The 13,966-nt window shown below is 36.4% G+C and overlaps 1 protein-coding gene and 1 long non-coding RNA gene across 2 annotated transcripts in view; one reads left to right on the top strand and one right to left on the bottom strand.

Moving 5' to 3' along the window:
- The window catches only part of LOC145999711 (putative peptidoglycan muropeptide transporter SLC46), a 292,794-nt gene that overhangs the window by 222,548 nt on the left and 56,280 nt on the right, over window positions 1-13,966 (top strand). The gene's annotated exons all lie outside the window — the stretch shown is intronic.
- On the bottom strand, window positions 138-2,297 carry LOC145999485 (uncharacterized). The gene is made up of 2 exons (XR_014443397.1): window positions 2,254-2,297; window positions 138-455 (listed from the first exon to the last, which is right to left on the bottom strand). It is a non-coding gene; the product is annotated as an uncharacterized LOC145999485 (long non-coding RNA).

The following is a 13,966-nucleotide window of genomic DNA, read 5'->3' as shown; positions in this document are numbered from 1 at the left end:
GCATTTTAGAAACTTCTTTTACACGTATGAGCACAAGCAGTTAAATAGGTGCCACAATGCTTTAAAAAAAACATACCACACAAGCAATTTAAGAGTACCAAAATTCTTCTTGCACATGTAGCAATTAAACATATTGATGTGGAACAATAATATTTTTATTAGGAATAATCAAGTATCATGAATTTTTTGTGTTCATACCCACACATACACTACATATTAAAACTTTTTTGTTCACATATAAAAAGTTCTTCTGTATTAGATTTCTGGAGACATTCAAAGGATGAAGTACAACAGTTGTTAACGTAAATATTGATTCAATGTTCCATATCCTCCTGAATCGAAACATGTCTGGTTACTTTTTCAGCTGGCAATCCATCAAAATAGGAATTAAAAAAAATCCTCGACTGTTTGAAACAGATAGTGCTCTCCAGTGGATTCACGGAAGGTGTTATTTGCTAAGAAAGAAAGAAACATATAATAAATAACAGAGTTAGCTGGTTGGTTGGTTCATCAGATCAATTAGAATTATAAAATTCTATGACCATCAAACATGTAGAAAAACATTCTGAACTTACAGGTAAAGAAATATTTGCTGCAGAATGTATTGTCAAAATAACATTCTGTAAAGTATAGACAGTGGTTCGAATCCCAGTTAGGGCTAGTCCCAGTTAGTCCATGTGGAATTTGCAACTTTTTTTTGTATTTATTTAACCAAAACCGTTTTCAAATTATCCTCTTCCGCTTGTATGTGCAGTGGATGTACGAGTGTTACTCGGCAAATTAACCATGATTATTTCATTGATTTTTTTTCTCTTGCACCCTGAGTGTTTTTAAGCTGGGTTTTCACCTGGTGGTTGCAGTGTTTGTCAGCAGCTTGTTTGGCATGTTGTTTCAATTTTGTTCCTTGAATGTCTCATTGTCTAAAACAAAGAATAAACACATTCGGGGAAAATTTGCTTGGGAATACTTATATATCACACTCAGTGTCAGCGATTAGGGGGGGCAGTTGCTCCCCCTTTCCATCACTTTTGCCCCCGCACTATGCTAAACCTTATCCATACTGTCTTTGACCTCCCAGTTGCTCCCCTGGTTTTGGAACCCAATTGCCGCCACTGATCACACTGTACATATTGCTTGCATTGTAGCTTCTTTCTTATAACTTACAGTTATTACAAGCAAATGAACATATTTCTTGTCATAAAGTTTGGAGACAACACACACACACACACACACACACACCCACACACACATTCTGTGTGAGACACTTACATTGCAATAAATGTGTTAATGCTTGCAATTGCAAAGTTGTAAGAAGGAAGGTTGAATAATACGTAAAATGCAATATTTTACATTTTCTAAAAGTTAACACGATTTGTGCAATACCATCCATGAGAGGGAAATTAAAGTTACTCACTCACTCACTCACACACTCACTCTCTCTCTCTCTATCTCGCTCGCTGTGTGTGTGTGTGTCTCTCTCTACGGTTGTTAAATAGAATAGGAAAAATATGTGCTTATTTATCTTATGCTTTATGATTGGTAATGATGCATGAACATCATGCTTTGAATCTGAAAATATGGTTCCAATATGGTACTTAGGCAATTCATTCCCAACATTTTATCCAAGTAAAATTTGAAATAAAAAATAAAAAAATCATATTCTCGATAAACACAAAGACTTAATATTATATAGGCCTGCTGGTAGTTTCCGATTAAGGTATTTTGTCCACTGTACAACTATTCATGAATATTTATGTAATTACCTGGGAGCATCAAAAAGTTTTGCCTGTTGAGATATAATTTGTTTAATAATGGAAAGATTGAAACATTGATCATACATATAGTTTGCTTGTAATATCCTCTACTCAGAGTTACACTTACGCATAGTTCCCATCTCATTCCATGCATCTGAGCAAACGTTCTACCTGGGCCTCAAAAGAAGTTTGGAAAAATTCTACAGAACGCTCCCTGTCCCACTGTTTACCAATGTGATAACATTATGAAACTATTACATCATAAAAATATAGTCAGGAAATAGCAATGGAAATACTGTATACACCAGCAAAAAATAAGAAAATGAAGCTCCTGGGAAAGATAGATGTGTGTAGCACCCAAATAATAAGAAACCAAATCAACAACAGAAAAGCATAAATGTTTGATTTGTACAAAGTATTGAGCAGTTTAAATTGTTCATAAATCTTTCAACTTATTTGCTTACAAATAAATTAGATAAGTGCTGACTAATATACGTACATCCCAGTTTCTGCTGTAGCACTGCCTAATGCTCCAGGTATTGTGGCAATCACCTCTGGACATGGTTCATTGCTTTGGCCAGCCAGGACTACCTATTTTATTGGTTGTCTAGAAGATATACAGAAAACAAGGAAATATTAATTTACAGATTCCACTCCAATACATTTCTGAACTTCAGTAATGCTAATCGAGAATATACAGGAGTAGGTTAAGTGATTAGGCTTAGCCTTCCCCCTCTCCCCAAATTACATTTTATTCATGTATAAATGTATTATTTTATTATGATTTGATTCACACATTTCAAGCACAAATTATGCAGCTCCATTGTACAAGAAACATACCATTTTGGAATACATTCTAACTACCATAACTCCATAAGTTTAAAACTTCTGACATCACCTTTATGTAGTATATGTGTATGTGTGTGTGTGGGAGGGTACAACAAATTGTCAAACTTGACTATGAAGACCAAAGGAAATAACACTTTCGGGCCAAAGTGTTTTTTAATTATTATTTTTTTTACAATTTACCCCCTTACAATTGCATTTGTATCCGAACGTGTATACATTTTCGTAATACCAGTGACTTTCATCTTTGCCAACCCCCCCCCCAAAATGGAAGAAATTCAGAAACTGCTATTCACATAATTTTGTGCCTCTCTTGCATTTGATGCCTTTCTTTACACTCCTGGCAACCCTGCGCTACCAGGTATTATCGTTGCTTCAGCTGTGTTCATGTCGCTTACTTCTGATTTTAATTCGGTGCTAAGATCACGGACGGAAGAAGGTAGAACATCAACCATTTTTGTTGCAAAAACTTAAAATATCCGAGTAGGCACAGGGAACATAATGGCATACTATCACGATGCACCATTTTCATGCGCACAAGATTAAAATACTTATTTTGTGGAAAATTATCAGTAAAAGAATAAAAATGCAATAAAAATTTCAAAACTTCATTTCACGCTGTTTGACCTTTTTAACATAACAATGTGTTTAACCCTCTGAACCCTCTCAAGAAAATGAAATATTTTTTGCATGTTCCCTTGCTTTTAGCCTGCAGAAATGAGTTATTGTGAAGAATAGTACACCTGTTAATTTAACATGAAGCAGAACAGCCTGAAAGTTTCATGCAAGTGAATGTAGCACCCAACACGACATATCACAACAGCAGTTATAATATTACATTGTTACATTAGGAGGGTTAGGTATGGGGCTGATAGCAATTTTCGATGTGTTTTTTAGCTATTTGAGTGAGCACACAACCGGTTTTTACTCATAAAAACTGGCGAAACAACTTCGCCATGGCAAGTTGTTACCTACACTGACCATATTTTGGGATTAAATGTCTCAGCTACATGTGTTTTCGGCATGTTTGAACCAATTTTATATTACATAAATGGTCGAAATCTGTCGTTTAAAAGAAAACACAAAGTAATTCTCGATGGAGTACAGTGAGACAACGGACCCCATAATGTAAAAAGGTGCAATATACGATAGAAACCAACACGGTACACGTTGCACTGCTACGCCAGTAATTAGCTTACAATCAAAAGGTAAATTGTTATAAATATTATATTAACTGTTGTGAAAATGCCTGGCCCAGATCATCTAACCCGAGGATCGAACACAGGTCGAACGTATGGTAGTCAAGATGCTATATTGACTGAGCGATTGTGCCTGTGTTAACGTAAAACACGCTTGCACAACTTGTAATGTTTTGTAGCTATTTTATATTCAGCATGATCAGATATTACATATTTTCCACGTGCATAAGAATTACAAATTAAGATACGAGACAAAACCACCTCAAAATTTTGCATTGAACTTCTACGCCTGTATTTATATATTTCTATGATTTACATTTCCTACTTTACCTATATTTAACATCAATAATGTTACACTTACCAGCAAATGTACGTATTAGTGTTTCAAATCTCCACGACTTTAAGGTACTCGAAGCGTACGGGTTCGCAGATCCGCCATGTTTGCTCTTGTCACACTTGCCAGTACGAGTATCACGTTGTTTTTGTTCACGGAATAAAATATTTCTTTCGATGTAATGGACAATGTTTCAATGGACAAAACGAACGTCAAACTCATATGTTTGTTAAGAGAACTCAACCAAATGGTTTATGTGAACAGTCACTCTGTAGGTGAAACAAAACCTTGTTTGACCGTAAGAAATTTTGTGGAACCAAATATATTTTGTATCTGGAACTAATCCTTTCTTTCCGTGTACCCTGAAACACTCCCGTCAACGATCGCGTGGATCACTATTGTGCTCCACTGAAGTTATGAGCTATATAACAAAGAAACAGTGGAAAAATTGCAAATAACGGATGAACGAACATAGTCCCTGGACTGTTCCAGGAAGGTAGATTGGAAGCCAAGGTTAAGAGTGTTGCCAAACTGCAGCAGCACGTGAAAATTTACAAGTGGATCATTATTGTGATCCACGCGACCACTGCAGTGTTACATAAGGGGAAAAAGGCGTATTTTTAATATATACTTTCAGTATGTGGAGATTAAGGCCAGTATATATCCAAGCACTATTATATGCCGATGATATCGTACTGATATCAGATACACCTGAGAGACTTCAGCAAGCAGTGGAAGAATGGTATGAAGAACTTAAAAGGAAAGGCATGAAAATTAATATAGAAAAGAGTAAGATCATGCGGGTGACTAAAGAGGACAAGGAAAATGAAGCCCTGAATATAATATGTGAAGGGAAACAACTAGAGAAAGTAGAAACATATGAATACTTAGGAACTATCATAAGTAGCAGTGGGAAAATTGCTCAAGAGATAATGAATAGGACAAAGAAGGCAGCATCAGCATATTATCAAATGAGTAATACTTTAGTGGGAAAAAGAGAGATCAGTATAAAAACAAAAATGCAACTCTACAACTCAATTGTAGTTTCCATCATGGGCTATGGCACAGAAAGCTTAGCACTCCAAGATAAACATCTAAGTAAATTTCAAGCAATAGAGATGAAATATCTTAGAAGAACAGTGGGGAAAACTCGAAGAGACAGAATAAGAAATGAAAGAATAAGAGAAGAGGTAAAACAAAAGAAGACAATGACTGAAGTAGTAGAGGAACGCCAGCTGAAGTGGTATGGACATGTAAATAGAATGAATGAAGATAGGAAAGCCAAGCAAGTGATGGACATAAGGGTTGAGGGTAGAGTAGGAAGAGGCAGGCCAAGAAATAGAAAAGATAGGATTAAAATATGGAAAAACTAAGAACGAAATGAGAAGAATGAGTCGAGACCGGACGGAGTGGATGAGATGGACAGAACGAGGTACCCGACGCTTAACGGCATAAGGGAATGGAAGAGAAGAAGAAGACTTTCAGTATTACTGTTAGATATTGTAAAGAATGCATTTATTATGGGTATGCTTTCACGAAATAACAGTAATCTCTTAACAAAACATGTCATGCAGCAGTCAATTGTATGATTGAGGAAGAGCTGTGCTTTAGCAGTCCCTTATTTATTTATGCGGCCAAACAATTAAATGTAGGTTTGAACATGTTGAATAATAGAAATCACTTCCATTTTCTTTCTATCTGTTATCTATTTTTTTCTGCATTGCCTTCATATTTATACATCTTTATGTCATATTTTTGCTTTCACTAAATTGATACTTATCCTCCAACAAATAATTTATATTATTTGACCATGTGCTGCCATCTATTTTTCTTTCCTGAAATTTGTCTCTTTCAATATTATGTTATTGTTTCCCTTACATAGGCGTGCGCAGACCCTCTGATTAGAGGGGGCGGGGGGCAGAAGCCTTGATGAAAGTTCAGACGGGACAGGAAAACTTCATTTTATCTTACTGTTTCGTTTTATTGCATCGGTGTGTAAATGCATTGCATAATCAATTCACCCGCCTCGTAACAAACCAACAGTAAATGTGATTTAAATTGTCCATGAAATGTGTGGGCTCCTCTTGCTCGGAACAATTGTTCATGCATTAAGACAAAACCAGTTGCGGCAATTGGATTCCAAAACCGGGGGGGGGGGGCAAGGTGCCAAAACTGGAAGGGCAAAGACAGTATATTTTCATTTGTATATAAGGTTTAGCATAGTGCGGGGACAAAATTGGCGAAGAGTGGGGGGCAGTTGCCCACCTCGCCCCTCTTAATCACCGCCACTGGACAAAACTGTTTAGCAGGAACAGACTAAACTACTTAGTTGTTCTAAATTCTCTCTCTGGTAATTCACAATGCATTACATCACAGATAACAATGAAATTGCGAGCAGGAGCGAGCAAGAAAATTTTTAGATCCAAATTTTTACAAAATGATAAAAATAACGCACCATTTAGATCGTTCGGCGCCCAGGTACAACTCACGATAAAATTTGAAATTGAGGGGACAATTGCCCCTTTGTGCTCCCCCTGCAGGTGCTCTTGGCCGTTTGGAAGCAATAAGAAAGACGTGAAAAATAATATCAGCTTGAGTATTCTTTTGTCCAACTACTTTTAGATTCTGCTAGTCTTGCTTTCTTTTACTTCAATGTTTGCCCTCCTTGCCCCCCTAGAATTGATTTCCGCCCAAGATTGCGGTGGGGGAGAGCAATTTACATTAATTACAGTATTATAGTGAGGATGCAGAATGCGATAATTTCAAATTCAAGTGTTTTTTTTTTTTAAGGGGCAACGCTATTATCGGGGTAATGTTCCCTATGGAAAGTGCCTTGCTTGTGGAAAAAATACGTGGACGTCCATGATTGGGGGAGGGGCAATTGCCCCCCCCCTTATGCACGCCTATGTTCTATTGTGAAATATCAGGTTTGTAACAACTTTTAAAAAAATAGCCACACTTACATAATCAAAATTAAGGTTTTGGCGCTTTTCAAGGACAAAAAAGAAAAAGGGGGAACCCTCCTCCACCCACATACTTTCGAAGATATACGCTTATGAAAATTAACCCAGTGCGTTAGTTCCACGATATTTTTTAACGGATTCCCCCTTTGTGTTTGGTTTGTCCCTTGGTTCTCCTTTGTCTTTTTTTACAGTAAAGTTTGATTGTTTCAGTTGGTGTTTTAAGTCCAATTTATGCACAGTAAGGCTAATCGGGACTGGACCTACAGTTTAAAGTGGCATCCGAACCACTATGTGCCTCCATCGGGTATCGAACCCGGGATCACTTGATTATAAGGTCTACCAATGTGCTATCGGGGAGGACCCAGTGCACACAGAGAACTAAATGCATCGTATCGATTGGCGCACCAGAATGCATCGATTGATGCACTAAAGTGTGTTTTGTGGCTTCTTCAAAGATTCACATTCACATTTGATGCATTTGGGTTGCATTTTTGCATGTCGTGAAAGAAACATCAAAGTGCATCATTTGATTCAAGTGAAGATTTATTACAGTCGAGATGCACTTCAATGCATCAGTTGATGTTCCTTGATGTACCTTCCCGCATCATCGAAAAAGATGCATTCTGATGCATCAAAATGCATCAAGGTGCATCCAAACATATCAACTGATGCATAAAAGTGCATCTCGACTGAAAGGAATCCTCACTTGAATCAAATGATGCACTTTGGTGTTTCATTCACGACATACAAAAATGCACCCAAATGCATGAAATGTGAATCTGATTCTTTGAAGAAGCTATAAAACACACTTTAGTGCATCAATCGATGCATTCTGGTGCATCAATCGCTATGATGCATTTAGTTCTCTGTGCATAGGCGCCGACTCCATGGGGCGGGGGGGGGCTCGAGCCCCCCCAATGTTAATGATGTGTGGGCAGAGCCCCTCAAATAATTTTGCTTAAGAGGATCTAATGTATTATTTTGCTTCTCTTGTAAAGTTTACTCTGAATTGTGCAACATGAACTTAACTTTAAGTACTCATTTGAAATGTTCTAGACCATCAATTTGGGGGGGGCTGAGATCCTAAACCATCAACTTGGGGGGGGGGCTATGACCAGAGACAGCAAAACACATGACTCATTACTATATACTAAGTATATAATTATGAGTATTGTTAATATTTTTACTAAAATGAGTTTCAAAATAACGAGGTGATATGACAATTATACCAGTATGTTGTTTAGTGAATTCTGAACAATTTGAGGTCGTAAACACGACTTTCAGGCAATATTGAAATTTACGATATTTAGTTATCCTCGAAATCTCTTCCTCTAGTCCAAAGAATAAGCGAAAATAATTCTAAAGTCTTTGAGTTTATATAACACTGGGTTGCAGTAAAGTACGCAAGGAAAGCTTATGAAAAGTCTGTATTGCGAAAGCGGGAACGGCTATGATCAAAGGCATTATTGCTAAAGCACGGCGTGCTATGTGTTTATTTATTATTACAAAATTAAATTTCAAAAGTAAAATATTGTAGCAAGAACAGAAAAGTAAAACTATTTGCCTGCGATTTATGTTAGCATTTATGTAAATAATTAAATAAAACTGTTAAATATTGTAAATATTCGCTATTTTTATGGGTACGTCAACACTAAGGTTCTTTTGACCCGTCACATGTCCTTTCTTTACAAGTCTGTTGCGGGCATTAAAACACACCCATGCCCTCTCCGGGACTCAAACCCGAGACCTCCGGATCAAAGCTTGTTGAGCCGACCACCCAACACGCTAGGCTACCGAGGCCGGCATAAAACTGTTATGTTGGCCTCTCAATGTAAATACATAGCCTACTTTTAAATAAAAATGTTAATTGTTATCTAAAAAACAAATGAGCAGACACACATTTTTCACGTTACATTTCATTTGCATGAGGAATATAATAGCTGCTTAAAAACTGCTATACGAAGACGTAATATTTATTTTTAAAAAGAGAGGAAGTGAGTCATTCATTTATTTATTTCAGTGACCAGAGCTCCCCCAATAATTTTAACAAGTCGGTGCCCCTGTACTCTGTGTGTGGTTGATTGATTAGCTTTATTTTACTTCGCCTTTTGTGCCACTTTTTGGATAATTTGCGAAGATGGGGATGAGTGATGACATGATGAAATTGATGAATGGACACTGACAAACACAAGGGGACCCCTGGTGTCGTAGCGCGATGTGCTAACCACTAGTTCACTGTGACATGGGCATAAATGACCCAATGTGAAAAAGCAAATTTGTTCAGATTTGTCGAACAAGGAGATAAGTAATATTTAAGTAAACGTTAGTAAGAGTAGAGGTTAATGTATGTTAGTGGTTAACATTAATAATATTTATAAATACAGATACAAAATTACATAGGTGTGTAAGTGGTAATATTTTGTTAAGACAGGTTATACTACAGGGTGGCTCAATAAGTCACTTAACACCCCCAGTACAAGGCCACTGCGGCATGGAATTTGAAATTGGCGATGACCAATCGTTATCTGGCCAAGGGGGAACCACATTGACGCCATCCACACGGTCGGCGGCCATCTTGATGTCCGCCATCTTGAATTCAACTTCAGAATTTTAAATGGGAAGGGGGTAATATGATATATCAAATCAGGCTAGAATTTCACGAGAAATGCGATAGTGAAGGTGTTTTTGACGTAGCTTTAACCAGTAAAAAGTTATGACTGAATTCTTATACCAATTTGCTCCTTTTCGAGGTGTTAGAAAAATGCCTTCAAATTTGTTTAGCGCTTCGGTAATGCATCGAGATCGAAGTGACGTCTAGGGAGAGAAGTTCACATGCCATTGCACACGATTTTAATCGGATACATCCATGAAGAGCTGCTCATTATGAATGGTTGTCGCGAACAATTTACAGTGTGACGCTTCCATTGAATTAAAAGTCCTTCACAGTGAAAAGGCTAATGTTTATGTTCATAAGGAAGTTCATAAACAGAATATTCGATGATTTTTATCTGATAACCCATTTTCGACAGATCAAAGCTGAATGGTTAGTGTTGGTAAGTTAATGGTGTGGCGTGCTGTGTGTAGTGTTGTCCACGGGACGAGACGGGACAGGCTTTTAAAAATTCGAGACGAGACGAGATTGACCATGTGTCATAAGGCAAACGAATATTTTCGAGACGAGACAGCATTTCCACGAGACTTCCACGAGACGAGACAGGCCAAAGTCTCGTCTCTTGGGCAACACTAGCTGTGTGGAACACGATTGGTTAGTCAATTTTCCATCAACGGAACCTTAAATGCTTAGGGCTACTTAGATTTGTTAAATAAACAGTTTTTTTCATCCTTGCTTATGGAAGAAGGTACTTTTTACAGAGTTTTTTCAATAGGGAAGAACACCAGAACACTTATGGGAACGTTATGAACCAGTTTTTGTCCAACGTTAGTTATCAGATGACAAGGGTCACATATTCAGTCATAACTTTTTACTGGTTAAAGATACGTCAAAAAAACCTTCACCATTGCATTTCTCGTGAAATTCTAGACTGATTTGATATATCATATTACCCCCTTCCCATTTAAAATTCTGAAGTTGAATTCAAGATGGCGGACATCAAGATGGCCGCCGACCATGTGGTCCCCCCTTGGCCTGATAACGATTGGTCATCACCATTTCCATGTTGCGCGCTGCAGTGGCCTTGTACTGGGGGTGTTAAGTGACTTATTGAGCCACCCTGTATATGTGGTGTATATTAGTGTTTCATGAATCAGAGTCGCACACTTTCGACTTGGCCTTTGGCCACGTCTCCTGCGCTCGCCGATGTGGTTTACTCATATTAAAAGTTTTGAACATAACGTTATGTGTGTACGGGCTCTAATGTGGTATAAATATTCAAAATATGATTGATCCGTTTCAAGATAGTTAGTTGAACACTAAATTGGAAAAGCAATATTTACGTATTTTTGTAATTTTCACATTTTTAAAAAACGGAATTGAAAAATAATTGTTTTCCGTCATTCCCCTCAAATTCCTGAAACGCGGGACAACGGAGGAGTGCCCCAGTTGCCCCTCCCTCGGGTCGGCTCTGGAAAAAGTAGTAGGTTGCATTTCGAGTAAAATAATATAAAAGGCAACGTTATTTTTGAAGCGAAAGGAGAGTAACTCGCCGTCTCTTGTAAAGCACGTCCTTAAGCAGGCTAGCAAGGAACTGGCGTCTGGTAAAACAGGGTAGTAATCTGTGCTGCACTGGTTTTTAACCGTACGCTTGAAATGTTATCGTAGGCATGGATGTAAAATGCATTATCAATAATAATGTGTGTGCTTAGTCTCTACATTGACCGGTGGGCACAAGTCAGGGTTGTTAAAGTTCCAGGAAATCGAACATGGGTCTCCCACGTGACAGCCAGGAGCCCTACCGACCAGGGATGTTAAATGTCCAAGAATTGTAAATAAATTCAGTTCCGGTCCAGGAGGGAAAATCAGGAAGCGTAAATGGGTTCTGAACCGTAAAGAACCTTTTTACGTTTAAAATACAAGGGTTGGATAAAAAGTAATGGCAACACTGCTGTCCCGTGAAAGGGGCGAGTCACAGCGCCACAACCATTTCGTGGTTGATAAAGGAATGTCAGACGAGGAAGTATAGTGAGTGGGGTGCGATTGTATGTTATTCAGTCAAAAACAGCAGTGCTCTGAAGCAGAGGACGAGAGTGCAAGCGCCCTAACAATATGTTTAGGTAAGAAGAACAACAGTAGTAGGTACATTAGATAACGGATGTTGCTATTTAATATTCGCAATTCATTTGCACGTACTTAGAACTAATTTTCACGGGTTTTAATTAATTTGCACGTACTTAGAATTAATTTGCACGTACTTAGAATTTATTAGCAAGTACTTAGAGTACTTTACATTTATGTATTTGCATGTTTATAACTTTTTATGAATATATATTTATTTATTTTATGAAAAATATGTATATAGAAGGTAATTAGAGGTACTAAACGCTATGCATATGTTTTTATATTCATTACTACAAAGTATGTAATGTATAAATCGATAATAATTAATGTTTATAATATTGAAAATAAGTTTTCTATGGTTTATGAACCGCTATGAACGGTGGTAATGGCTGTAGGTACAGGTTCAATTACGATTGGGGACGGTCCCGGTACTCGAACCCACGATATGTAATATTATTAATTAGTACTATGCAGTAATTTCATCATGTTATGAAACACGATGGTGCAACACGCTAGACAGAAGACGGTGAACTCCGCGCTCCGCGCTGAGGGTAGACGAGAAAGGAATTTGGGAGATATGCGGTCAAGGTCAAATGACGTCACAACGTCAGGACAAAGAAGGAACCCGATTGACCAATCAGAGAACGCGTCGGTAGATTTTCAGAACCGGTTTTTTCAAGGTTAACCAGTACGCAATAACAGGGGAAAGCTATGCAATACTGTAGGGCAGGGGAGGGATTCAACCAGACAACAAAGAATGTCTGGAAATACGCAGCAAGGGTTAAATCTCTGAAGCTATGCGTCGCTTGTAGAACCGGTTTCCGCCGCCAATTAATATTCCGCTCAGGTTTGCCTTCAAGGCACAGGACGCTTTAGCGCAGGTTTTTTTTATCTGTACTATGAAGAAGGGAGAGCTATTAGGGACGGGGCCTACAGTTTTCACTATTTGCTTTTATCACGGGGTAACGAACCTAGGACCCTTTGATTATTGATTTAGGTAGTAAATGTATGTTACTGTGTGCTATTTAACTTAATTTTGAGTTTATTTTTTACCAAACTTTGACTTTATGTCAAACATTTTCACAGCTTATCCTTATTTTTACCAAAATAACACTATTTGTACTATTCAAGCAACATTTTTTATTAAATTTTGCACTCACAAAAAACATTTTTTCAATTTTTAACTTATTATTTTACAATTTTATGTTAATTTTTTTACCAAAATAACACTATTTGTACTATTCAGGCAACATTTTTTATTAAATTTTGGACTCGCAAAGACATTTTTTCAACTTTTAACTTATTATTTTACAACTTTAAGTTAATTTTTTACCAAAATAACACTATTTGTACTATTCAAGCAACATTTTTTATTAAATTTTGCACTCACAAAAAACATTTTTTCAATTTTTAACTTATTATTTTACAATTTTATGTTAATTTTTTTACCAAAATAACACTATTTGTACTATTCAGGCAACATTTTTTATTAAATTTTGGACTCGCAAAGACATTTTTTCAACTTTTAACTTATTATTTTACAACTTTAAGTAAATTTTTTACCAAAATAACACTATTTGTACTATTCAAGCAACATTTTTTATTAAATTTTGCACTCACTAAAACATTTTTTCAATTTTTAACTTATTATTTTACAATTTTATGTTAATTTTTTTACCAAAATAACACTATTTGTACTATTCAGGCAACATTTTTTATTAAATTTTGGACTCGCAAAGACATTTTTTCAACTTTTAACTTATTATTTTACAACTTTAAGTTAATTTTTTACCAAAATAACACTATTTGTACTATTCAAGCAACATTTTTTATTAAATTTTGCACTCACTAAAACATTTTTTCAATTTTTAACTTATTATTTTACAATTTTATGTTAATTTTTTTACCAAAATAATACTATTTGTACTATTCAGGCAACATTTTTTATTAAATTTTGGACTCGCAAAGACATTTTTTCAACTTTTAACTTATTATTTTACAACTTTAAGTTAATTTTTTACCAAAATAACACTATTTGTACTATTCAGGCAACATTTTTTATTAAATTTTGTATTTACAAAGATATTTTTTATTTTTTAATATTCTTTTACATAAAAAAATCAAAGTACATTGTT

The sequence above is a fragment of the Lepisma saccharinum genome, chromosome 15, assembly GCF_977018435.1.
Source record: "Lepisma saccharinum chromosome 15, izLepSacc3.1, whole genome shotgun sequence".
Classification (NCBI taxonomy): Eukaryota; Metazoa; Arthropoda; class Insecta; order Zygentoma; family Lepismatidae; genus Lepisma; species Lepisma saccharinum.
Note: the sequence above shows the minus strand (reverse complement) of the source record. Positions and strands in the feature narration are given on the sequence as shown.